This window comes from Neovison vison, chromosome 6 (assembly GCF_020171115.1).
Source record: "Neovison vison isolate M4711 chromosome 6, ASM_NN_V1, whole genome shotgun sequence".
Lineage (NCBI taxonomy): Eukaryota > Metazoa > Chordata > Mammalia > Carnivora > Mustelidae > Neogale > Neogale vison.
This window is the reverse complement of record NC_058096.1, coordinates 195,274,292-195,297,906: the sequence shown is the minus strand read 5'-3', so window position 1 is coordinate 195,297,906 and position 23,615 is coordinate 195,274,292. Positions and strand designations below refer to the sequence as shown.

At 40.8% G+C, this 23,615-nt stretch overlaps 1 protein-coding gene across 4 annotated transcripts in view; it reads right to left on the bottom strand.

The window, feature by feature from the left end:
- The window catches only part of FHIT (fragile histidine triad diadenosine triphosphatase), a 1,399,398-nt gene extending 1,376,104 nt beyond the window's left edge, over positions 1-23,294 (bottom strand). For 2 of the 4 annotated variants that reach the window (XM_044253281.1, XM_044253278.1), the window contains exons 1-2: positions 23,237-23,294; positions 12,510-12,640 (exon numbers count right to left, since the gene is read on the bottom strand). The gene's annotated coding sequence lies outside the window, so the exon portion shown is untranslated. The remainder of the gene's footprint in view (positions 1-12,509; positions 12,641-23,236) is intronic. The other 2 variants (XM_044253280.1, XM_044253279.1) reach the window with 2 other exon arrangements.
- Between the last annotated feature and the right edge of the window lie 321 nt (positions 23,295-23,615).

Genomic DNA, 23,615 nt, shown 5'->3' with positions numbered 1-23,615 from the left:
AACACAGGCAGTGCACCCCTCCACCTGCAGACAAGGACATGATGGGGAGTGGGGAGCACCGTGGGACTGGAGACTGAGAGAGGCAGCCACTATTCTTTCCAGGGAAATACTGCCATAGAAGAAAGAGGGACAGATGTCACCATATCGTCCAAGGGAATTTGGAAACTGACAAATTTATTTTAAATATTTCAGTTTGTAAAGTGCTGGCAACTACACGAATTTTTTTTTTTTAAGATTTTTATTTATTTGTCAGAGAGAGAGAGAGTGAGCGAGCACAGGCAGACAGAGAGGCAGGCAGAGGCAGAGAGAGAGGCAGGCTCCCTGTGGAGCAAGGAGCCCGACGTGGGACTCGATCCCAGGACGCTGGGATCACGACCTGAGCCGAAGGCAGCCGCTCAACCAACTGAGCCACCCAGGCGTCCCCTACACGAATTTTTTAAAACATTGTACAGATCAAACAAAATATACGTGCAGCTAGATTGGCCTGCGGGTCACTGTTTTACACTGTGTTCTGTCATCTTCCCTCCAGGCACCATGAGAATTTGTCTTTTTGTTGCATTATGGTTAAATTTGCTAGAAAGAAAAGAAAAATTCTCTCTTCAAAAACTTAATCAGTTATATTTTGATTTGATTTTACAATTTACTAATCCATCTATTATTCCAAAAGTTTCTAGATAATTTATTTGCCAATAACTGTGCTTGCCGAAACATAATCACAGTGTGTATGTGTTTGTGTGTGTGTCTGTGTGCGGGTGTTGTTTCTAAAGATCTCTGATATTTATTATTATTACAATGTCTTTGGTGGCAGGAATTGCAGATAACTCAGAAGGACAATATTTCACAGTTGAATATATGTGTACATAGCATATTAGACTACTGGGGTTTATTTGCAAAACATAGCTCTCATTTTCCAACAAGCTTTCAGTAGAAGAAAGTTTCATAGAAACACACGCACACACACAAATTTCCTACCACTCTACCCTCTGAGAACCTAAAGAGACTATTAGGCTATAAAAAAGGAAATTGAGGTTTAAATTTAACACTTAAAAGTGACTCTTTTAGCAGGAGGTTTGGGCACCCAGCCAGGTTAAGGAGAAGTAGCTTTATACACACATCTTAACGGCAGCCTAATCTCTGATCTTCACTACTCCTCACTTAAAGCCCAGCACCTGCTGAGTCATCACAGCTGGTGTGTCTCTTCTAACTTGTCATCTGTTTGTTGTCACCCTGTGTATTCTGCAGCGCTCTGGACTCTGTGAAACCACTTTGTTGAAACAAACAGCAATGGGAAAAGGACCCTTCTGGTGGAATCATGACCTGCACTAATTGAGAACTTGTGGGGTGACCCCACGACACTTGAATGAGGCAGATGTGGTGGGGGAAGGTCCCACTCTAAAGGCTGGATGCAGAAGGTGGCCAAAGGGAAGGGTAATTGCTACAGAAACACCACCATGCATCCTCCCCTGATAAACAGACGCAGTTTTTGCATCTCTACTTATGCTCTCGACTCTGCCTTAGGTAACCTAAAAACAGACTAGGACACTCAAGGTCTTGTGGTACACACAGGATACGATTACATGGATTAAGGGCTAACCCTAAAGTAAATACAACTGACAACACTTTCAGAGTCTCAAAACCAAGAACCACCATGATAAAATAATTTTTACAGCAATTTTGAAAAAGGAAACATTTAATTATAGATATTATTTATGTAAGTAAAGATAATCATTTTAAATTTCTAAATGAATAGGCATGTCATTTAATATAAAACTTCAGGAAGGATTTCAAAACCTGTAGGATCCATCAGCATGGGCAAACGGGAGCTACACAGAGAATCTGCACTAGGAAAAAAGAAACTCAGGATTCCATCTTCATGGATTAATTGTTGGTTAGTTTCCAAAGGAAAATGCTTTATTTGGCAGGTATTTTCTGTAGGAAGTGTATTTTTCACATGCTATGGCCATGCCAAACTTTGTTTTCGGTTGTTAAGACACCTCTTAAATCTCTTCCACTCATTAATTCCAGGAGATTATGTGCACACATTTCTCAGCATAGTCTGATATTTTAGACGTCTTAAAAATGTTGTATCTATATACATTAAACAGGCATTTAAGATGTCACCACAAAATTCTATGTGCCTTCTTGAAATGGGGTGCTTAAGAGGGTCCCATGATCTAAACTGGCTCATTGATGAGTCTTTGAGAGCAATGGAGGTTGGAGGGAGGGAGTTGGGTCCCAGTGCTGGTGGAACATACTGCATGATCTTGTGGAAACCACAAAAGCACATCTTCCTATGCTTGCAATTCTGCATCTGTTACGGGGAGAAGAGACCTGGATTCTAATGTGGCTGCTGTGCAACTCACGAGAAAGGATGAGAAAACAATAAAGGACATGACAGAGGTAAGGTTACATACTGTTAATGTGGGAGGAAGACGAAAGAAGAATGAGGTGGTAATGCATAAAAACTTTGTAGTCTGTTACACAAAGCACATATTAAAAAAAAAAAAGCAAACACAAATAATTAAAAGTAGTTTATAAGTTTGAAAGTATATTGTCTTAAAGAAATGTCATTGAGTAAAATACATTCCTAAGCCACCACTAACGTTCCTAACACCTCTCTGTGTCCATCTCTGCCACTTACTCTATACCCCAACAGCAGCTTGACTATTCCATCAAAGGCACCAAACAGCTCTAGAAAATCTTTCATTAAATAATGAGCACCTGCCAGGTACCAGCGACTCAGCTTGATCTTACGACTTAGGTAACTAATCTAAGTTCCCAAATTAGTGGGATTTTGATGTCTCCTGGAACCGCAAAGATAAAGCAGGAGCCAAGGTCCCTTTTCATCTCTGTGTAAGCTAATTGTAGTTGACAAATACGAGCATCACAGAGTGTTTAACAAAGTGACTGGTGACAAATGCTCAGTTAAGTGACAAATGTACCCACCGGAAATGTTGACGTGGGTTTTTAGGTTTCTGTAGGTCTCGAAGCATTCAGGCCAAGGACTGAAACTCCCGCCTGAACAGCTATCTTCAGAGTGTGAGCATTTGAGGCCACTAGTGTGACAAAGACAAGAGTGTACACTTGGACCCGTCAAATAACGATCAGCGATCCATGCCCCACAGATGGTAGGCCAGTGCCGCAATCACCTGATTCCAAAGATAGCATAGAGAGTTACACAGATGTCAAATCTCGATGTCACTCTGCCGCCAGGGAGTTTACCGTGTGTCATATAAAGAAGTCAACACCTCAGAAAACATCTTTCTAGAAAACATCAATTCCTCCTTTTTTTTAATATATTTTCTAATGAATTTTTTCCCTGCAACAATTTCTTCTCAGAGGCTACATATCCTGAAATAATTCTACCTTTTGAGAACTCCCTTTAAGGCTTTACACTTTATAAAAATCTTTCTTTTCCAGTTCACTTAAGAATCTGTAATATCTGCCTTGAGGTTGACTCGGTTTCAATTTATTCGAACTGGAAGTCCTCCTCAGCTTGTTAGTTATCATCCACCCAGGTATCGTCTCATGGACTCAACAGCATATTCAAATAGGCAGAAAAGGAATAACGGGCTGCTGATGCAGCTTCATCTTTGGGGCTCCTGCTCCATGGGGCCCTGGGCTGCTGGGATTTGCTGAGAGTCACTGGTCTAAGTGGGAGGAGACATCATAGAAGCATTCCTATTTAAAGATTTTCTGGGAGAGAGATCGTGAAAGAAAAGGAACCAAATCATTGAACTGAAACGTTGAAATAGAGACTTACCTTTGTATCTAATTTGTATTCACAGATGTTTATTCTTTTTCTTTTTTCTTTTTTTTATTGGGGGGCAGGGCAGAAGGAGAGAGAATCGTGGAGCCCGCTGTGGGGCTCGGTCCCACGACCCTGAGACCATGACCTGAACTGAAATCCAGAGTCAGACACTTAACTGACTGAGCCATCCAGGTGCTCCTATTCTTTTTCTTAAAGAGGACTGCCCTCACTCCAAATAGTATAAGCTTCTGACCTCACAAAACCTGAGACTGTCCTGATACAGAAGAAGGTGTGTTAAAGTACTTCTCTTTTTTAAATTTTTTTAAGATTTTATTTATTTATTTGACAGAAAGAAACACAGCGAGAGAGAGAGGGAACACAAGCAGGGGGAGTAAGAGAGGGAGAAGCACACTTCTTATGGAGCAGGTAACCTGATGCGGGGCTTAATCCCAGGACCCCAGGATCATGACCTGAGCCTAAGGCAGATGCTCAACAACTGAGCCACTCTGGTGCCCCTCAAAGTACTTCTCTAACTGTATTCTCCTTTGCTCAAGTATTCAAGTATTCAAGTATTTCTCAATGAGAAAACTCTAGGTCTTTAAAAATAAAATAAAGGCAAGGGGAATAGTGAGAAGTGATTTTATTTTTTTATTTTTTTGAGAAGTGATTTTAAATGCATACCTTTAAGACAGCTAATTTTCGTTGCTATATTTTCCAACACCCGAGTATAAAGTAAAATAAAACCTACAGAACTTTTTGGCTTTTTGACATTTCTTCCCCATAATCTAAAACTTTTAAATGGCTGAGACATCAAGATTCTGAGAAGGAGGACTGTATAATTACTCTTCCCCCACAACATCAGGCCTAAGTGGATTTTTTCTAATGTTTAGACTAGTAAATATAAAAAAGCAAACATTTTTCACATGACTGATAAGTTTGCCTTTAACAAAACAACCCTGACCAAAAATTATTAGGAACCAGATCAGCAGCCCCACTGGACTCTGAAGCAATGTAATTAGGTAGTCCAACACTACATTTTGTCAGAAAACTCTGACAACCTAATAACCAGATTGTCATCAGATAGACATTGAAAAATGATACTGCATTTCTTCCAGCATTAAAAATACCACTGCTTCCTGGGGTTTTTTGTTCTGTAAAAAAATTTTTAAAAAGCTCTGAGGGATGCATCCTGTTAGTCTACATGGTGTTTAAATGGGTCTGCTCCGCTTGACGAATGGTGTAGGGTGGTGTTCTGTTTTGTTTTTTAAAATAGATACACATATTTATTTAAAGTTTAAGAGTGAATTACTCTAAGGATCACCTGCCCGGTTTGGATCATTAGAACATTATGTGTTAAAAGGAAAAATACAGAAGGGAATGCTTATAGCAATACTAACTGGCAATTAGGGAGCATTTAGGTTGTGCCAGGCACCGTGTTCACTTCTCTATGTCGTTGGACTCCTCCCAGTAACCATCAGTGAGAGGTGGAGCTGGTACTTTCAGAGGAGGAAAGGCAACTTAGTCAAGGCTGAGAAACCCACTTCCACACCCAAGGACACTAACCCCACGCTCTTATACACTGCAGTGTGCTGCTGAGGAGGGAGCGTTTCATTTGGTTTTGATAGGGGTGGGGTAGGGGTATGGGGTGAGAGATGTTCTTTTCAAGAAAATCATTACATGGGGTGCCTGGGTGGCTCAGTAAGTTAGGCATCTGCCTTCAGCTCAGGTCATGATTCCAGGATCCTGATCTCCCTGTTCATCAGGGATCCTGCTTCTCCTCTTGGCCTCTGCCCCTCCCTCCTGCTCATGCTCTCTCGTGTGCTCTCTCTCTCTCTCTCTGTCTCAGATAAATAAATAAATCAAAAAGAAGATCATTACATAGTTGGCCTCCCAGAAGAGGGTAACCCAGCAGGCAGTCTGACCTGTGAGCCAAATCCTATGTATCATATGACAGTGGAAGAGAAAATGTTAGAGATTCTTCAAATAGATATGCAATTAAATACAAAAGGATAGAGATATTAAGATATAGCCTTAGGTTTAAAAGTACTTTAATTAGTCAATTATAAGAAGTTATCCACTAACCTATACAAGAATAAACCTCAGGGAGTACATTTCTAAGATGACCTTTGAAACCCTAATACCCAAAAATTTTACAGTATTATCTATTAAGATATAAATGAGTTATTCCATGTAAAACACCGTCAAATTTGCACATGCAAATTGCATAGTTGAACTAGCCATAATAATTAAATGACACCAATTTTTTTTTTCCAAAGCACATTAAAATACACCAGACTATTCCAATGGCCAGTCAACCAACCCAACATTCTAGTTGCGAGGCACTTTAAAGTTTCCAAAGTATTTTCCCACCCTACAACTTTAATGGACACCCAGAAGCCTACATTATTTCTTAAAATTAACCACGCACAAAAAAATCACTCCAAATTTACAAACATAATGTTGAGCAAAATATGCCACAGACAAATAAGGTTATTCTGTATGATTCCATTTACACAGAAGTCAAAACCATGGCAAAACCAGTTTGTGATGTTAGAGTCAAGATAATGGTGGCCTGGGCTAGGAGCACAGTAGATGGCATGAGAGGGTCATGTTCTGTATTTTATTCTGGATGCTAGTTCCTTGGGCATGAACGTTATGAAAATTTATCAATGTGCACACTATAGATCTGCAAGTGTACAAATCCTGTATGTTATACTTCTGTAAAAAGATGACATAAAACAATCAATCTCTTCCTTCGGCAGTTTGCCAGCTAAACCAAGACAAAAAAAATATACTGTGGGGGCTCCTGGGTGGCTCAGTGGGTTAAAGCCTCTGCCTTTGGCTCAGGTCATGATCCCAGAGTCCTGGGATCGAGCCCCGCATCAGGCTCTCTGCTCCGCAGGGAGCCTGCTTCCTCCTCTCTCTCTGCCTGCCTCTCTGTCTAGTTGTGATTTCTCTCTGTCAAATAAATAAAATATTTAAAAAAATATATACTGTGGGCAAGAAGGTGGACAGTCTGAAAACACACAGAAGTTTGACTTTGCCAACTACAGAGCTGCTGATAGTCTCATTAGAACCCCTTGGCATTCCTTTCCCTCACAGCATCAAACAATTCATATAGCAATTCACTATATTAATTCCTGTAATGAAAGTGTGTGGGAGGGGCGGGTGTTGTAGTCAATCATGATGGTGACCTACAATTTCCAGAAAATGTTTGCTGGGATTTAGGCCTCTGAGGCTTTAGCAAGTAGATGTAGAGCAATCCTGTGGTAAATTTTCATGTGACAGCTCATTAACAATGCATTTAAGATGTAAACACTTGACACATTTTTAGAAACACCGGTGCTGATTAGGTTCATTTCACTTTACCGGAAGTCAAAGATAGTATGTTAAATAGATTTTTCATTTTTACCCCCCCAACCATCAATAACATTAACATTAAAGAATAGATTAACTCTAGCTTTGTTCCCTGCTTCCATAAATATGAAACATCCAGAAAATGACAGTCCTTCAATTTCTCTCATCCAATCAGTTTCTAGCATTTAGGGAGCAAAGATCTCAAGTGTGTTTTGCTTATCTACCATGATTAAACACCAAGGTTGAGTTTATGAAGCTGTCTGGATAAAACTGATGCTATTGCAAGAAATAACAGTTGATTTGGACACAAAAAGTATCATGCAACGTATTAAGGGATTCATTTACCCAGTTTTTACTTAAAGCTAGACCACAGGAACTATAGAGCAGGGATGTTATCAGTGATGCTAACAGCCATATGCCCAGCCCCCAGCAGAGTTACAGAAAGCTGATTACTGAATGAGTCACTTCACTGATCCTCATGCCAAGCCGGGGACAGTGAATAATAGTTATCATTTTAAGTTTGAGTTTCTTTAAGTCACCAAGATAATATTTTTGCAAGATATATGCATTTCTTTCTCTTTTTTTTGTAAATAAAGTTTTATTGGAACACAGGAACATCCACTCACATGTAAGATATATACATTTCAAGTAAATATATCTCCACCATTTTTTGAAAGTTGGGTTATTTTCCCTTGCTCATACTTAATTTAAGAAAAATGAACACTACTAAGTTAAAATGATATTCTTAGCTTTACAAAACACCTATTGATGACAGAGTAGTCTAAATTGTGAAAGCAATTAATTGTTCCTTGTCAACAGAAAGAACTGGGCTCCCAAAACTAGATTAAAAACCCAACGAAATAATGACTAACAATAGTAATAGCTATACTATTTACTTTTTCTTTTCTATCTCTTGCTCATCAACCATTAGTAGACTCTAACAAATAAATAGATACATACTACAGAAACACCAATATTTTTCTCTACCAAAAGGATAAACAATAACTTTGTGTAGTAACAGCCTCTCCAATGCATTTAGAATATGACGTTAAAACAGACCTTTAGAGTAAGTGTTCCTTCTCCTACCTCCAAGAAGTAACCCCCAAAAAACAAATACATTGTATGACAGGGGGGGAAAAATGATCAAACCACAAGCTAGAAAGAAGCCCAAGATGTCACCTGGCCTGTCATGTGCACATTATCAGCAAATTCATTTCACTCCACCAGCACAGGCTGGTCTGACTCCCCAGGGTCCCCTTTCTTGGCTCTGCCTCTAAAAAGACGCACATGAAAGACCAAAAAAACTTGCCACATAATCTAATACTAGCAAGCCCCTGAATTCTGACACATCAAGCTCACTGAAAACTTGCAGTAGCTTATTCTCTGTCCTAGCCTAATTACTATTTCAGAGAACAATCTCCCTTTTTTTGACAATTTTTCCTGTCCCTTGTTTAAAATGGTTGAGGAGCAGATTCAGGTGCTATTTTTGGTATGTGAAATAAATATTCCATTTATTCTATTGCATTTCTGTTATATTGTATGATCAGGTGGTTGCTACTCTTCATTCTGGCTCTTCTAGATATCATGTCTACATACTCCAACCTGCATTAGTCCCTGCTTACATGAGCATTTAATGAAAAATCCCATGGCCACATACCTCATAGTTGCAGCAAATTGGACATTACAAAGGAAGAATCACTTCCTCTAAAGTGTAACCATTAACTAAAAGAAAAGCCTGATGTGACATGAGCTGTCTATGACACGAAACATCTGTAACTGATAAATTACAACCCTACAGGGTGAACTAGGTACCTAGGAAGTATAAGATCTCAGAGGCACGCTCTTGGCCCTGATCAATTAAATTCTCTTCCTATGAGACAAAACACACGTATTCCACAGTTAAAGGCAGAGACTTTGAAATGCAAATACACTCAGGTAAATTGCTCTAAAACTTCATGACTCTTATATCTGTGAACCAATGTTCTAACATTAATACAGTACTTTTTTAATCGACTCAACTTTGCTAACTGAAATTTTTGGAAAGACAATTTTAGGGGCCACGTCACCCATGTAAGCATCTGCCTTTGTCTCAGGTCATGATCCCAGAACCCTGGGATCGAGCCCTGTGTCAGGTTCCCTGCTCACCTACCCCACCCCTGTTTGTGCATTCTCTTTCTCTCTTTCAAATAAATCAATAAAATCTTTCTTTAAAAAAGATAATTTTATGTTGCCACTGTAAATATTCATTATCATTAGTATACAGTCAATATCATTTGCCATATTTTAGAAATAGAAAAGTATCCATCCAACATCATCTCATGTACTACCTGAAATACTGTAATAAATTATTGGTTTAAATTCACACTAAAGAGTACTAAATGAGTGATATCCAAATTCTCAACACTGCTGCAGCCTGTGCTCAGACTAAAGCAGGAAAGACCACCAAAAAGAAGTAGGAAGGGCACTGAGAACCAGAAGAAGCCATGTGTGAAGGCTGCATGCTTGGGGTGTTGTGGGTGCATGTCATAAGCCATAAGAAATACAAGTACAAAGGAGCAGGTTGTCGCCCACCGTACAATTATTTGTGTCAGGGGGTGTCCCTGCATCTGTGTCATAGCGGAAGTCCACTGTACTGGTTTATATGAAGGTCTTTCTCCACTTCTATGCACCAGCTCTTTCACACATCTGAGCTCACAAATTACCCATCACAAAGAAATCGCATGCTGTTAATAGGTCTCTTCATTGTGGCTGACAGTGCAGAACAAATGTCAGTCCCTGTGCTGAGACCAAATTTCTGGAATACTAACAGTGGTTCCCAATAGGAGGAGACACATTACCTAGAGGTCACCCCAATAACTCCTGGAGTGAGTTCCTGAATTCTGCTTGCTTAGTGCCACATTCACCAAAGTGCCGTATGTTCTAGCTGTCCGTGGCTACCTTCTCTCCAGTCAGATTCTCAGTTCTCTGATCATCTTTCCATTGCTCTTAACACCTAGCTCTCAGCAAAACAGGTGCCTAATTTATGGAAAAAGCAAGTGAGTGAATCTGAATGCATCAACCATAAATGAACAAACGAATGGATGAATGAATGAATGAATGAATGAAAATTAATCAGCTTTGCCAAAAGGAGCACCTGAATGCCCAAATTATCACAACCTGTCCAAAAATATCAAGGAATGTAGCAAAAATCCCATCAGTACACCTTTTGGAGAAATAAGTTCCCCTTCCTTTGCCCTAGCTGAACAAGGATCTGCTGTATTCTCTCTTCTCAGTGCCCCCTTCTTACAAGCTGTGCAATCTTGGTAAAGTTAGTTAACTTCTCTGAACTTCGGTTCCCTCATCTGTTAAATTCTGAAGAAAAACATCTGTCCCATGAGTAGTGATAAAAATTAAATCAGAGAATTAAAGAAAATTGACTACCATATTGCCCAGAGGATATGGTAAGCCAAAGATGCTGGCAACATTTTTGAACCAGATCACAATACCAAGATAAAACTATCAACAGCATAAAGGTTTCATGTCTTGTTACAGTGTAACACCCACATGCTTTCATTCACTGCCCTGATACCTCTCTGTTTGCCAGTGTTGAAAACAAAACCACAGGCTTCAAATGGCATCACTTAGGTTAAGGCCCCAAGTCAGTAAACCATGACTTAATAACTAACCTAACTACAGCTTCAACGTCCAGAGAACATAACCTTTACTCAATCAATGTGGGAATTTCCTGGTCAGCACCAGAAAGGTCACTGACAGACCCCTTCCGTTCCCCTTAGGAGGGCAACCTCACCTAAAACAATGAATTCTTTGCTAATGATTTCCTTCCCCCTCCCCGCACCTCTCTACCTTCAAAATCCTTTCCTTCACCGTCCATAGCCCTTTGGAGCTCCCCTCACATTGACAGCTGGGAGGCTGCCCAATTCTTGAACGGTTTAATAAAGCCAATTAGATTTTTTTTTTATTTACTTGGTTGAATTTTTGTTTTTATTAACACCAGTATCAGAGTATGAAGTTTTTAATGCTCACAGAAAATGGAGCAGATTCGCAGGTCCCACTGGCATACACAGGAACAGCATCACGTCCAGTCTTCATAAACACACCTTACCAAATGTATCCTGGGTTGAGGATGGCCACAATTCACTCCCATCGTGAAGCCCCCTGCATGTTTCACTTCTTTCTTGCTCTGAATCCCCTACACTTATAATGCCCAGACAGCATCCCTCCTTTCTAAATCAGAAGGATGAGCACCTGCAGCCGCAGGAGGAGATGGTTAGGATCTGATGCCTGTAATATTTTCCAGACAGAGAACACTCTCCCGATGCCTCTACCCAGGAGATGGTAAACTACTCTGACATCTCAGCTGTTGCCCCTCCAAGCAGATTCACACACCTCTCGGCTAACACCCCCTTCGGGCAGGCATCTAATCGTGTTTACAGTTATTCATTATGACTGGCTATACACAGATAGTGCCTTTGGTGTCAAACCGAATGGCCCTGTAGACCCCTAGCCCGAGAGAGCCGGAAGATACAGACATACATTAAATAAGACACAGGCAGAAACATAGCATCCACTTCTGTGCAAGGGAAAGAGAGTGAAGCCGACCTGCTAGTCTCCTCCAGAGCTCTAGTGTGGGGAGGCCCACGGCAAGCAGAGCGGGATCAAAAAAATCTGAGTTGCTTTGGGACCAGAAAGCTTGCCAGAAAGCTTCTGTGGGTGTCTGCAAGCAAATATGCCTGCAAGAAAAAAGATGAACTGTTTTGCAGGGGAATCATCTTGAACCAGAAGGACGAATGTGCCCAGTAAGTGCCAGGGTATGTTCCTGAACCTCTGAGCTAGTGCACATCTAGTGTAATTTCCATGTAGCTCTCCACGGAAGAACTGCTCCAAGAACACGAGGTGGAGAAGTGCCTTTCGCCATCTGCAATAATCTAAACAGGGAGTCATAGTGGGGGAGGGCGGAGATAATGACACAAAGAGACAGCCTCCAGTCCTCAGAATCCACCGTAATGAACACTCTGTATTTAAACAAGGCAAACCTGCATTTCCTCAAAAGGCATTTAGACACAGTCACACAACTGGGAGTGAGTCTAAAAACTCTAGAGAGAGCGGTACATTTCCCCACTGACACAGCTGTATTGAAAAATCAACCCATGGCTCTAAGGGAAATGAGAAAACACAACTGGTGATTTCTAGCAAGGCATCCAATCTTCATTTTTGTGATCCCTCAATTCTCAGTTCAAGTATAAACAGACATTTTTCCCCCCCTGAAGTAGGAAAAGGATTAAGTAGGCAGGACGCTTTCTGAGTTCTGTGTAGCATATGTTCATAAGCTTTCCTTTTGTAGCATTTATGGATTCATTCTGGAGTAGGGTTAAGCTGGAGCAAAGCAATTTGGCATGCTTACATTTGCTTTATCGGGAGAAGCAAGTGCTGTCTGCAGGGCCACCCTGACCTGAGCCGCAAAGAAGCTTCCTGGAACCCTGAGGGGGATGATGATTATTTTCCTCACAGGGATGCTCAAGCCGAGTCTCCTCCCTGCAAAACAGAAAATGAGCTTCATGCAAATCACCCTCTGGAAACTGGTGGCCTGGGGGACAAGAGTGATCATTATCACAGAAACTTAATTTCTGACCAACTTCAACGATCACCCCTCAGTATCTGCACAGCCACACAACCTCAGGGTCAGCATTCCAATCCGTCCCAGCCTAAGAAGCACATTCAGTGACAGATGTGATTTCCCAATCTATACACCAGCTTCTATAGGCTACATCCCCATGGCAGAACCCAGGGCCGCACTTAATGAGGGCGTAGTAGAATTTGTAATGTTCACCATGCAAATTTAAGAAGCAATACTTATCATTTTTTTAGGGGAAAAAGCAGTACATACCCTTTTTTTTTTTTAAAGCATATCTACAAAGAAAACGAACTGAAAAGAAAGACCCCGAAATGCCATAGGTGGTCGTCTCTGGGCAGTAGGGTCTCCAACAATCTCGACTTTCTTCTCTTTTAGGGATCCATTTCCCAAATAAACTAAAATGCAAGTGTATTCTTTTTGTAACGTGAATAAAGTGATTATAAAGTAGTTTAAAGATACAGACTGGCATTTACAAAAAAAGTTTTTCATCTGCAAAACAGAGAAGCATTCCATTCATAGTAAAATAATTGACCTGCACCATGAAGAAAGAGCTACCAGATCTCATGGTCCACTCTGCTATTCTCTCCAACACTAACCACTTGGTAAGCACCCACTGTGTGCCCTGCCCAGCAATAGGCATCAGTATTCAACTAAGTAACTCAGGTAATAACTAAATTATTTACATCACTGGGGCCCTCCCAGAGTTGTTTAAGTTGGAAAACCTGAAAAACAGCATTTAACAAGGGGATTAACCCATCCACCTGCCCTATACAGCACCTTGTCAGAGAATCTCTCCCAGTCATGGGATTAAATAGAAATAAGTAGGCCGTGGGCCCAGACCAAAGCTGACTACAGCAAGTGCGAGCACCTGACCTAGCTCAAGCTCCTCAGATACTTGCTCCCAGGGAAGAGAAGCTGAAGTGATTCCTATCAGTCTCTGCCCACCCCATAAAAGGGATGAGGGAGCAGCGGGGATAGCCAAGGCAGACCGGCCACACAAAGCAGAGCAGCAAGTATGCAGGGAGAAGTGGCGGGAGAGGATGTGCAGTCCAAGTCAGTCACTGTGCTTTAGGATGGAGCCACTGAGAGTTAGGGTGGTTTATCCATTTACCGCTCCTGTGCCAGGGGGTTAACCACTTCCTGTGTCTCAGAAGCCTCAGTCCAATCTGTCCTCAAATCATAAGCTAGCTGGTTGTCTTAGAGCAAATGCCATCTTTTGTTGTTTCTGTCTCTGTTTTGGTTTGTTTCTTAAAAAAAGTGATTCTGAACCAAGGGCTAGTTAGTAGAAGGGTGAAAAACTATGAACCCTCTTTCCTCTGTCTGCATGGCTGATTCCCCCCCCACCACCCTTCCTTCAGATCTCAGCTAAAATGTCATAAACTCAAGCCCACACAGACCACCACATATGAAGAGGTCTGCTCTGTTTTGCCTTCTGCTGCAGTAAGACTTAACTTTTAATTATATATGTATTGTTTGTTAAATAGTTGTGATCTGTCTCCTTCCCTAGATGTAAAATCATCAAGAGTTTCTTGACCTCCTGGCACATTTCAGGAGGTCAGTGGTGTTGAAAGCATTAGTTAGTCAAGTAAATTAATGAATTTATATGTATTATATGTATTAATGAATACATATTCATTCATTCAATATGCAAATAATCACTGAGCAGTTAACGTTTGCAAAACTTGGTCCTTTCTCTATAAAGAATTAATGATTCAAAGAAGGAGATTAGGTATATATGCAAAAACAAGAAATATCCACACAGAAGACACCACTGAGGGCCTATCCAACAGCCATCCACCCCTTCTTGTGCCTTGAAAGTAAAACCTCAATCTTATTGGACTGTCCTCCATCCACAAAGCCATGTACTAGGAAAGGTAAGATTAACCCAACTGAGGGGTAAGTACTGATTAGCTTAAAGCAGAGAATGGGTTACAGCTGCTCAGATACCATCTATTTGGCCCCTAAGGCAGCTGGGCAGAACAGGGTCAAGACTGTGACAGCCCTCAGTCACACCCCCAACACACACACACAGGACACCTCCAGATGTAAGCAGCCCCTCTAGTTACCAAACATGCTGACCAAATGTTATCATGTTCTAGATATTCCCTGACAAGAAGAAATTTAGATTGGAAAGCACCAACCTAAGCCAACCAAGGTAATCCCATCCCTTGTGCCAGCATCTGATTTAGAAAGGAGTATGTGGTTGCAATCAGCCAAATGTAACCTCACAAGAAGCCTGCTAGAGCAGTTACAGGAAAGGTCTCTTGTTTTTAAAAAGGAATAAAAAGAATAAATAGTCTCTAATGCCAATGGATGCTACCACATGTCCAGGTGACTCCCCAGAATGAATAAGCCATTTTAGAATCCCTAAAGCAGCCAGTCTGAGGACCAAGTCAAAACAGTGAAAATGGCAGAGGTAAAAAGCAAGAAATGAAGACTTTAATGACAGTGTTGAGCCACCATATTACCATAACCCGGAGCTGCCCCCTTGGGATATCTTATTCCTTAAGATAATTCATTTTCCTTATTCTGATAGCTTTTATTCTGTGTTCAAATATAAGCTGGTAGAGAAATTCACAAAATAATTGACAATACTTAGCAATCTGTCAACAGCTTAGAGCTCAAAATCCTCTCCCCGCTGCACAGTGACAACCATCAAAGGCACCCTGGTGGGTCCCCAGTTGCTTGGCACCAGGGAAAAGTGGATTAAGGTTGGATTCCAGACATTCAAAGCCTGGGTTCTATAATGCCTTCCCATCAATCATGACATCCATGGGGCTCCGCAGGTAGACATGGAGAGGGTAGGAAGATTTTTTTTTTTAATTCCCTTATTGTTCAAACTATTTTGAATTGACTTTCTAATTATTTGCAGCCAAAAGCATCTTCACTGATAAATCTATCTTCACATAATTAGCAACAAATTTATGTGACCTCCTTTGAGCAAAAGACTCAGGAGAAAATGGTGCAGAGATTCATGGTTCTGCCCACATTCCTCCAAATCTACAGATGATGGGTCTTCAGTGAATTTCTCCCTAAAAGGAAGACAACTGAAATGCCAGGAAAAAGAATTAACCATGTGATCCTCCGACACTGTCTCCATCATGACAGTCATAAAGCACAGCACAAATGCTCATGCGTCTCCTTGTCTCAGTGTTGGGCAGCATATTTTAACGATACCAAGTTGTGCATTTTGTTATCCCTCCTATATATTCCCCTCTTATCTTAAGAACTTCAACAGAGATTGCATTCCCTTTGTCCAAGTGTAGAAAGTACTAGAAGGCAATCTCTAACACCCCCCCCACACACACAAATCTGGCCCCTACTAAGGATTTTTCTTTCATGGAAGGGAATGTGCTAGATACCAGCAAAAAGGACAGGGATAAAACCAAGTTTGGACTGTATTGTTTAAAACCATCTGTTTCCCTTACTCTTGTTTAGGTGGAATACTACCAGCGAAAAACTAGAGGTTTTCTAGTTTCTTAAGGTAGTGAAGGCTAGAACCCTATTCCCAGGCAGATCTCTAGGGAGGTCATAGGACTTTTGATGGGGATGATGAGGAGATTCTGGGAACATAAATACTAAATCCCTGATATGAAAAAGAGCCCAACTTCCTTTGGAGAGAAGTAGAGGGCCACCCAACACTGCATGGATGAGGAACCTCTCAGGGTGACCAGCATGGACTAAGGAACAGAGGTCCTTTTCTTGAATGTTCTGTGTGTAGGGACCAAGGGCAGGCAGCCCCAAGATGGACCATTTTAACATGATAATTATTTTCAGTTAAAAAGCAATCAAAACCCAGAAAGTTTGAGAAAGACTCTTTACCTGGTAGACAGGGAGGAACCTAACAAGGCCTGTATCCTCAAAGTCCTCTCTTTGACCCACTCTTTCTGGGAGGTCCAGCAAACATTTGGTTACCGAATATTTACTCTTTTTCATCTCCCTGTGAATTACAATTCCTCCACTTTAAACTCCCAAGCCCTACCTTCTCCTCCTTAATTCATATAATCTCATCCGGCCTGACTATCTTCGGAGTTTCAACACATACGTGGATTCTCCACATGTATTAAATCAAATGTGCTTCTCTCCTGTTAATCTGTCTCAAGTCAATTTGATTTTTAGTCTGGCTAGAAGGTCCCTGGAGGAGACGGGAAATTCTTGCTACTCACATGACCTATGGCAGACATGCTGCATCAGTGACACTCCGAGCACCACAAAGATGAAACTTCACAACATTATGAGAAAAAAAATTAATAATAATAACCAAGTAGGAAGGTCTGCATGATTAAAGTTCAGGTATGCAACATTCAAAGCAATTTTTCAAAATTAAACCTTTAAATCAGAATGCAAACTCAGTTTGTCTTTTTAATTGGCTTGACATGTCATGAGCTCCCTAAGGACACATTACCAAGTCAAACTCCCACTAGTTATTCAATATATTCCTGCAAGTCCTATTACCTTAAAAAAAGAAAAATTAACTGTAAGATAGTTCCATGGTGGGTGAACATCAGTGAATATTTTCAAAAACATTCAACTAAAAGCTAGTAACAGAACACTTTTATTTTAATTCTCGCTAGATAGTGCCACATCTATTCATGGGAAAAGGACTCTATTTCCCTTAATAGCTGGGAATTAGTGAAGACCGAATATAAGGAAAACAAGTGCCCTATATGCACGGCACTTTAAAATAGTTGAGATTCCCAAACAATACAAGAGCATTTTCAAGTCACACATGGGATATGAAGTGAAAATATTCTTGGAGGAAATCTTCTCTAATAATACTTACCTACTTCAGAGGGTGCTGGGAAGCTCTATTAACACCAACAGAATACTTTTAGATCTTCAAATAAAAGGACTATAGAAATGCAAAGTATTATTATTATAGTTCTGAAATAATTTCACACCTAGGGATGAGAAAACCCCAGGCCAAATTTTACTGCTTCTCTCCTGCCTGATAAACAAGAAATGCCACAAGCATGGGAGGAAGGGGGTGAAAATCAAACAGAACAAAGACATCAAAGTTTCTCTTTTACTTGAGCTTTGTATTCCCCCTAGATGTCATTTTAGGGGACTCAGAAAAAAAAATGAGTCCCTTTAAGGTCAGGGTTAAGTACAGAGACAATGTTCTTATTGCCTTTTTTTTTTTTTTAACCAGATAAAATAACAACAAACTGAGGTGAAAAAATACCCTTGTCCACGTCTACAGGGGCACAGTTCCTCTGTGCACCCGCCAAACTTAAAAATGGCCAGATAAATTATTACCTGAATCACCCACCAGTGTGATCTCACCCAGAAGGTCAAAAAGCAACTGCTTTAATAGACACCAGGATTTCTACTTAGTGACAGAGCACAAGACTGTCCTCTGTTGCTGCTGACGGAGGTGGTGGTGATGCTGTTGATGACGAGGATGGTGAGGATGGTGATTACAGGTAAAGACAGGATATAGAACAGAAGGTCTCAGACCCTGCTGATCAATGGAATCACCTGTGGAGCTTTCTACATTGGTCCCCATCTCAGATCTACTGATTCTGAACCTGAAAGATATACCTAAAGTGTTGCTTTGCTTTAACAGAGCCATTAGGATAACAGCTGAAGTGACAGTGTTCGCAAACATGATTAAGAATGCAGACTTCCGGGACGCCTGGGTGGCTCAGTTGGTTAAGCAGCTGCCTTCGGCTCAGGTCATGATCCCAGGGTCCTGGGATCGAGTCCCGCATCGGGCTCCTTGCTCAGCAGGGAGTCTGCTTCTCCCTCTGCCTCTGCCTGCCATTCTGTCTGCCTGTGCTCACTCTCTATCCCTCTCTCTCTCTCTCTCTGACAAATAAATAAATAAATAAAATTAAAAAAAAAAATAAAATATTTAAAAAAAAAAAAAAAAAGAATGCAGACTTCCTAGAGAGACTGGCTGGTGGTTACTAGCTGTGTGACTCTGGGCAAAATACTTCAGCCTCAAGCCTCAATTTACACATCTATAAAATGGAAATGCTATTACTGCCTACACCTCATAAGGTAGGTGTCTAGGAAAGAAAGCAAATTTTGAAAGCATATGTTAATTACAAGGAAGACCAAGAGTTCCACATTAAAGAACACATTACCAATCAGACCAACATGATAATTTAAGTGTTAAATTTTGATTTAAGCAAAAATTGTGATATAATTATGTTAGGGGGCTGTGGGGACTGTCAAAGAACTATTGTTAAAATCAATACAGCAGGGGGACGCCTGGGTGGCTCAGTTGGTTGGACGACTGCCTTTGGCTCAGATCATGATCCCGGAGTCCCGGGATGGAGTCCCGCATCGGGCTCCCAGCTCCATGGGGAGTCTGCTTCTCCCTCTGACCTTCTCCTCGCTCATGCTCTCTCTCACTGTCTCTCTCTCAAATAAATAAATAAAATCCTTTAAAAAAAAAATCAATACAGCAGGGAAATAAAACCCAGCATAAGCACATTTTTGGCAACGGATAAACACTGGAAGTATCAGAGTTGAAAGTTGCCAATTATGGGGTGTGGGTTGGAAGGGTAGGAGAAATGCAGGAGGAGGGGGTAGGTGTTGCAGTTTTTCAGTATTTGCTGTTTAGTGCTGTTCTATTCAAACAAGGTAGATAGGGTGTTTTGACAAAAATAAAGGTGAATTTTAAAAGATAATTCAAAACATGTATAATATTGGATGTCTTTATATACTAGGGTTACCATAAGGTTTTTCAATTCACCAAAACTTGCTTTTTAAAAACTGATTGATAGAATCCTTCCAACTGTACCACCAAAATGCCCAGGCGCTGGAAGTTTACCATAACCGTTTACTATGTCCCCGGCACCCGCGGCCCTCATTGAGGGATATAGCCATTGCCAACCACAGTGCTGCACGGAAGGTAGGGAATAATATTCCAAACTCACATTCTCAGCTTTTCACCCAGTGCTGGAGAGCAAGGTAGACCAGGGAATGCTGACAAGAGAGGGTAGCCTCCCGGGGCTCAGAGGAGCAAGGACAGAATGTCCAGCACAAGTACCAGGTAGAGTTTTATTTTTATTTTTGGTTTTTAAATTTATGTCCCTTTTCTACTTGGCCTTATATTAAAAAAAAAAATCCCTTGATTTTTCAATCTGTTCAACATAAATGGCATCATCGTCATCAGCAGCACCATCATTCACTGATGCTATGCCAGCACCTGACAACTGGCTAAGCATTCTCACACACATTACGTTTATGTCAACCTCAGAACACCTCGATGCAGAAGACTGGGCAAAGGTTATCCTGATTTTACAGCTGAGACCTTAAGAAAAGTTGGGTATTTTGCCCAGGATCATAAAGCTACCAACAGCAGCGCCCAAACTAGAAAGCATGTTTCCTAACATGTCAGGTAAGTCTCTTTCCACCATACAAGGCACTCATGCCACTTATTCACAGTAGGAGTGCAAAATTGATGTTCCTGTGAAAAAATCTTTAACCAACTTTGTTCTAGGCACTGCACAGAACACAGAAGTAGTCAACAAACAAGACACAAGGGGAAACAGAGTGCACTTGCCCATTCCATTCTCAAGAAACCACAAGGAATGCCAGAGACCAAAATAATTGAGTTTTCAATCACACTGTACACGTTGTTGAAAAGAAGGTGTTCAGTAGGGCAAGGCAAGTGTTCAAAAGAAGAATAAAGATTCAGGGAAAAGCAGAAAAATACGTAATGAGTTTTGTTTGGGGAGGCTGGAATAGGGGGAAGGAAATCACAGTCCCTTCACAATCCCCAGCCCAGGGCCCCAAAAACTGGAGCGATGATCTCTCTGCTTCTCTTGCCATTTCCAGCTCTCCACCGACACACACACACACACACACACACACACACACACACAAACACCCTTTGAGAACTTAGAGAAGTAGCCAGAAGTGACTTCTCTTTACCAAACACAGGAGTCATGGGAAGTCCAGCAAAATGGCCCACTTTTAAAACACTAATTAAAAACTCTGCACCTTTTATAACCCACTACAAAACGTTCAGGTACTTACACATGATGGAAGGAAGTAATGAATGATATTTTAATTGTAAACCTCCAAACATAGCCTGTTTATTATCTAGCTCCTTATTGTGTCAACTATTACTTCAGCTTCTGTGGTTCCAAGACTGAAGCCAGTTGGCTAATTTGAGGAGGATTATTGGAAGAAGACTAGAGGCTCGGGGAATCATGGAAAATAAGCCTTATTTTCCAGTGAAAAGACAGACATGGAGACTAAAGAATAGGAACTGCTAAGGTAGTCCCACAGTAGGTATGTTCAGAGCAAAATGCCCACTGGGAGAAAGAAGAATCCTCTAGCTCAAAACTGAAACTGCACATGAACACCCACTTAATCAAGCTAGTGACCATGCACCCACCCCTAGGCCGAGTATAGGCCCCTGGGTATGGCCTCTGATTACAGTTCCACTCATCTAACCACCCAAAAAGGAATCAAAGTGCTGTTAGGAAGGGAAAACAGATACAAGACAGGGAAAGAAAGGGAAAGGGGGACAAGTCCTCTACACTTGCCAAGACTTTCTTCAAAAATTCCTTAAGAACCTAACTAACTAGCAGTTAGGTCATTAATTTCTGAAGACTCTATTAACTAATAATTGTCTACACACAGCCAAAGAAAGCATTTACCCTGATGCCTACAAAACTTCACCTTGACAACTTCTTACTTCCAGAGGCCTCACTTCTCATTTTATCTGAAAGCTATCTTTTCCTCTGATTCCTAAAGACAAAGCAGAATTTGTCCTTCTTTAGTACTGACATACTCATTTTGGAAACATTATCCTGAAGTTTCCAAAGAGCACAGACTTCTCAAAATGTCTAATGAATCAACTCATTAGGATGCTGATTTGATGATAATGATGATGACAGTAATATTAACAAGAGTAGCAGCAACTAACACATACTGAGCATTTGTCGTGGGCCAGGACCTGTTCCAAGCCTTTAATACCTAATAATTCATTTAACCTTCACAACAACCTTATGAGGAAAACAATATTATTACCTCCATTTCATGAACTAGGAAACTGAGACACGGCAGGTAAATAAGTTGCCCATGGTCCAACAGTTAATAAAAGTCAACCCAGGACTGAATCCATGTCTGACTCCAAAATACCAATTTAACAAAGGATTTTCATTGAGAGCAGAGGAAAGGGTCTGTGCTGCGTGAAAACATTCTCCAATGAGAAATGGGAGCATCATAATGGTACCCAACTGCAAGGTTCTCAAGCTTGCCACATCATCACCAGCCCCAATAATTTATGAGAATTTATTTCTAAGATGCCATCAAGTACCGCTTTACTCCAAGATGTGGCTCAGTGGTCCAGAGGTGTGTAAGTTATATGCCTGAAAACCATTAGAGAAAAATTCCATGCCAATCAGCCTTCATGCACCAGAGTTTAGTCATTCCAAAGCAGAACCTCCAAATGGTGCTTTTATAGCTCATGTTTTGATCATTCAAAAGAGGTTTTCTCCAATTTCCCTGCAAAAATCTTTTCCCCCTCAAAACAAACATTAAAAATTCAGCCCCAGAAGTAGATTTGTCATAAAGTTAGGAATAACTTAAAATATAAGGTAAATCAAAATGGCTTTTCGACTTTAACTTAAGTGGTCACGGTCATGATTGCTGTAATAAAAACGACAGGAAAAAAAAACCAATATTGTCAAAAACATAATTGATGATGAAAACAAATGTTAAATTATGGCATATTTCACCCTGGCCACCAAAGACTCTTGATGAAACTGCAGCCCTGTAATTCCCCAGAATGAATTCTTTAAATTAAAATACTTCATGCAGAACAGAAATTAAACAATGAATCAAAGAACAATGCTGTACAGCGGTATGCTTATAAATATACCTAGCAAAGAGGAAACAATTACATTTTTCCATGTAAAAACCAACACAATTGTAATGTTTCACAGAAAGCCAATGGGTACTTTTTCCATTGCTTCGAACTTGGAAGTTCATTTCCTGTAACTCACTTAGGGTCCACGGAGACTGGGCAGAATGAAATTAGCTACACCAAACTGGCTGGCTTTCTCCTTTCTACAAAACTAGCTTCTCCACGCAACTGCACAACTGACTTCCATGATAAATTTCATCCAACCCAATTCAAATGCCACTCTGCATTTTAGTTTAAATGCTTTATTTGGCCAGCTGGTTTTATTTAACCATCGACTAGAAGTGGTACGAGTGCATTCTTTTTCCAGCTAGCATTAATCTTAGTAAACTGAGCTCCATTGGAATGTCTTAACTGCTGAGAAGAAAGCAAAAGTCAGCAAGCATACAATTGCATTTGGCTACCCTCAGCACATCATTTTATTTCCTCCTGCTCTCTGCTAACTATTGCTCAGCACTTTTGCCTAAGAGGGGGGACAAGCAGGTGGTTAAGGAAGTTGTCCTGTCAGCTGTATCTTTAATCCAACTGTTTAAATCTCTGAATAAAAGAAAAATCAATGTTGTAAAGGCAATGTTTGTCAAGGCCATGTAATAAATACACTTACCTTTACAGACTGTTCTCAATGGATTTTCCTTCTTCTCTGAGTTTCAAAGCTGCAAAGAGATAAAAACAAAAGTAGGGCGTTATCTGTGAGTAAAACACCAAACGTTTCTTCTCCATGTCTCTAAGGAGAATTTCCATATGCCATTGTCTGTGGCACTGGCCAAGTAACTGGGGCCTCATACATCCCTCACAAAAGGCCAAAAAAAGACTGTCATCAAGTGCAGACAGCACACACATCAGGCCAGAATTCAGTCAGACACCCCAGTCAGATGGATAGTGAAATCTTTTGGGGTATGAGCACCTCAACAGCATGGGAATGGCCAATAAAGCACAGAGACACAATTCTGGTAAACCCTGCACAGCACACTCGCTCTGACAGA